Source organism: Trachypithecus francoisi, unplaced genomic scaffold (genome assembly GCF_009764315.1).
Source record: "Trachypithecus francoisi isolate TF-2019V2 unplaced genomic scaffold, Tfra_2.0 Lachesis_group1, whole genome shotgun sequence".
Taxonomy (NCBI): domain Eukaryota; kingdom Metazoa; phylum Chordata; class Mammalia; order Primates; family Cercopithecidae; genus Trachypithecus; species Trachypithecus francoisi.
Window position 1 is genome coordinate 67130068 of NW_022681454.1, and position 4514 is coordinate 67134581.

General features: G+C 36.8%; 1 non-coding gene across 1 annotated transcript; it reads left to right on the forward strand.

Moving 5' to 3' along the window:
* Positions 1 to 1650: 1650 nt before the first annotated feature.
* On the forward strand, positions 1651 to 1847 carry LOC117086568. Its single transcript, XR_004438458.1, has one exon. It is a non-coding gene; the product is annotated as a U2 spliceosomal RNA (small nuclear RNA).
* Positions 1848 to 4514: the final 2667 nt, after the last annotated feature.

Here is a 4514-nt window from a genome sequence, read left to right on the forward strand (position 1 = left end):
TCTTGCTGAGACTTTACTCTAGTTATAGTTCTAGAAGCAAGCCGGGTTGTTGGGGTGGGCCCTGAGGAGAATCAACATTGTCTTGCCTGGCAACTGCCTCAGGGGAAGCCATCACTGTTGACTGAGGCAGCACAGGGTTTATCTCCTCAGACAAATATAGAGCTACTGATGGCAGCATGGGTCCAGGAGGGGATGTTGCCACTACTGGGAATGTGCAAGCTGTTTCTTCTGGCAAAGAAAAAAAAAAAAAAAAAAGGCTCATAAGAGTTTACAAGCTCTGTGTCTCCAGATTCATCAGGGTCCTCCTGCACATCCTTATTCCAAGTTGCAGGGTCCTATTCTTTTCCAATCAATGCCCTCACTTTAACAGTAGACACCTGGTGAGCCTGTGCATGCACCTTTTGTTGCAGGTCAGCCACTCTCATGATAAGAGCTTGTGTCTGTTTTTCCACAATTTCAACTCTTTCTCTATAGGAGAAAAGACTGTCACTCAGGGAAATCTTAGTAGATTAGATTAGATTAGAAGATTTCAGGCTCTAGTTCTGCTTCTGAAGCAGGGAGTTAGAATCCCTGAGTTCATCATTTTCTTTCATCACTTTGTCAGTGAACTTAGGAGTAACCAACCAGGTTCATTATGGTCCTTGGTTCTCCACATGTTGTCAAAGGTATTATGCATAGAGTAACAAAACTCTTTGCTTCTCATGAGTGGTGTGAATCAAGAGTGTCAAATACATTTATTTTTCATAACTCTCTGAACACTTCACACCAAGGATGATCAGTGTTCTCCATACTATTAGAAGTAGATTCCTTAGCATTTTGGAGTCTAATCATATTAAGCAGCCAACTCCAGAAGCCTCAAAACCAATGAAAGGACTTTATCCTTAACATCGTTTTCCACTAGCACCACTCTTGGTACCAAAATCTGTATTAGTCAGGGTTCTCTAGAGGGACAGAACTAATAAGATAGAGGTATATATAAAAGGGAGTTTATTAAGGAGTATTGACTCAAACAATCACAAGGTCCCACAATCAGATGTCTGCAAGCTGAGGAGAAAAGAAATCTGTTCAAGTTCCAAAGCTGAAGAACTTGGAGTCTGATGTACAAGGGCAGGAAGCATCCAGCATGGGAGAAAGATGTAGGCTGGGAGGCTAAGCCAGGCTCATATTTTCACATACTTCACCCTGCTTTGTATTCTGGCCAAATTGACAGCTGATTATATTGTGTCCACCCAGATTAAAAGTGGGTCTGCCTTTCCCAGTCTACTGACTCAAATGTTAATCTCCTTTGGCAATGCCCTCACAGATATACCCAGGAACAATACTTTGCATCCTCTAATCCAATCAAGTTGACACTCAGGGTTAACCATCATGCCTTCAGAGTATTTAGATCCACAATTGAACATGTATGTAAATAGAATTTAGAAATCAACTAATTAAAATATGGTGAATTATAAATAAAATGGAATGTTTCTTCAATTGCTAAAAGATTATATTATGTAATATAATAGAAAATATAATAAAAAGTCAAAATACAAAAAATAGAAAAACAAAAAAATTTCAAAGGAGAGATCAAGCCAAGGATTTAACAGGTTTAATAGGTGTCTCATAATGTTTCCAAAAGAGAAGAAATAAAATAAAAAAATATTGAGGATCACTCCTTGGTCTTTTTGCTAAGATCAAATGTGGTATTTGTTTTTGTCAGTTTAATGTGTGATTCATCCCTTATCTGAGACAATATATTAAATGGACTTTTAGAACTAGGAGATGGACTAGAAAGTTGCTCCACCTACTTCATGCCTCCACACATTGACTTGATATTGCAGTACTTCCACAAAAAAGAAAAGAAAAGAAAGATTGGGGAGAAATGTACAGTATAAATATTTCCAGAAAATTTCTGAAATGAAGAGAATTTTATTTAATGATTTGATGGTATGTTTGATATCCAGATTGACTTTGGTAATGTCAGTCCCAACTATTCAATAAAACTCTAATTTAGATATTGCTATGATAGTGTTTCAGAGATGCAAGTAAAGCCCCTAATTGGTTGACATTAAGTAAGAAAGATTACAGTATTTTTGGTTTTCTGGGAGGGCCTGATGGAATCAGCAAGAGAGAGAAGTAATTCCTTCAGTAGATGAGCTCATCTTTCCTATGGATTGTGAACTTAACTTATCCAGGCCCTTGAATCATAGAAATCTCTTTATATATGTATGTAAGCATATAAATATGCATGTGTATACACACATGTCTTTCATGCAGGTTCTCTTTGCCTTCTTGAACCACAAGTGTTATGCCAATTGAATGGGCTGATTTAGAGACTTCATTAACACAATAATGAAGGGAGCATGCCATTCAAAAATTTCAGAATACCTAAGGAATTAAAGAAAAATTAGAGAAAAATCAAAAAAAGAAAAAAGAAAAGATGAGGGAAATATGTTACACACATACAAGTTCCTAGGACCCAAGTAGCATTAAAACATTCAACAATGCTAAAGTGTAGTCTATGATGTAAAAGTGACTTTAATCACCTGAAGTAAAATAATTTATAAACAAAAACTGTATAGCCCATTTTATGGGTTGAAATGCATCATCCCTAAAATGTATACGTTGAAGTCCTTAGTCCTAACTCCCAGTGCCTTATGACATAATCCTTTTTGGAAATAGGGTCAACGTGCACATAATTAGCACTGGAGTTCAGAAAATGACACTCCAAAAAGAAGGTATCAGCAACAGCCCGCAGAAGCAATTTTTTTTCTGTAATCTTCCCTTGTCCTCCTGTCTCTCATTTCCATTCTGCCAAAAGAGTAGCCACAGAAACTAGAATTTCTGTCTCCAAGGTGGGTCATAGAAACCAGAACCTCTTTTCCCAAAAGCCAGCCATGAAACCTATAAGTAGTCTATGTAAAAACTGGCCATAAAGAAATTATCTGCCCTACCTGGTTTGACTATGAGAGAGGCCTTGTCCCATACCCAGAAAAAAAGAAATGCATGCTCAGACAGACCAAGAAAAATCTAGACAGACAAGTTTTACTGGGTTTCCCCACTAAATCTATTAATCAATTAACCTATCTATTAATATTAGATAATATCCTTTGTATCTAATCATATTTCTACATGACTATCCAAACTTTGTTGAACACAGCCTAAAAATGGACAATTTCCTCTGCATCTTCAGGTCTCTATTTTTAAGGCTACTATACATATAATGTTATTTAAATTTGTATGTCTTTTCTCATATTAATCAATCTAATTCATATCATTGTCTTTCGGTGAACCTCCAGAGACCCAAGGGTCTTGGCCACTAAATTAGTTAGGTGAGATTATAGTGAAATAGGATGGGCCTCTAGTCCAATATCATGCTCTTATAAAAAAGGGAGACTTGGACATAGACACACATATAGAGAGAACATCATAAAGAGATGAAGGCTGAGGCTAAGAAATGCTTCTATAAGCCAAGAAATAGCAAAGAAGATCATCATACCACTGCAAGCTAGGCAAGAGGTATGAAGGCCTTTCTTCCTTACAGCCTCTAAGACACTTGAAATGGAACCAGTCCCCTAGACACAATGATCTTGGACTTCTAGCCTCCAAAACTGTGTGACAATCGATTTCTGCTGTTCAAACTACTCAGTTTGTGGCAGTTTGTTAAGAAGTCCTGACAAATTCACAGTCTAATAAGTTAACAAACAGAAATAAGAAAGATTGCAAACACTTCCAGAGGTGCAAAATATTTAATTTCCCTGTATCCTTCCTTCCAGAAAGCTAATGCAGAATACATTTCACATAAAAAAAGAAATAAATTAACAAAGCAAAAATAGGACTAAATACAAGATAAAGACTAAAGAATTTTCCAGAATGATATTAAAAGAAAGTGTGAGTGAGGATGCCAGCTCTGCAGCTGGCAGTTTTCTAGCCATATGTATAGGAGCCAAAGGACAGAGGACTCATAGAGGAATAGCCACATGATCAAATATGGAATGACAGATTCCATGATGTGCTTAACATTGAAAAGAAATTTAGAATTCTGTTAAAAAATTTAGGAAAAATGGGTACTGAAAAACTTAGGCAAGGCCAGGCATGGTGGCGTATGCCTGTAATCCCAGCTACTGAGAGACTAGGGAGGAGAATCACTTGAACCCGGGAGGCGGGAACTGCAGTGAGCTGAGATGGCACCACTGCACTCCATCCTGGTGACAAGAGCAAGACTTTGTCTTAGAAGAAAAAAAAAAAAACTTAAGCAAATGAAAGCAAGGCAGTCATTGGTTGCGAAACTATTGAGAAAGGATGGAAATGAAATCACACTAGAGTATGTGGCTTCTATCTGTGAACAATAAGAACATAATCATAATTATATAAAAATGATATAAACTTAACAATATGTGAGATATAATCACATTTGATCATCTATGGGGAAAGAAGATATGTGTGAGCCTGGGCATAAAGAAATGAAACCTAAAATATCATTATACATCATTGAGAATGGTTCAACAATTTTAGTTTATGAAATCAAGAAA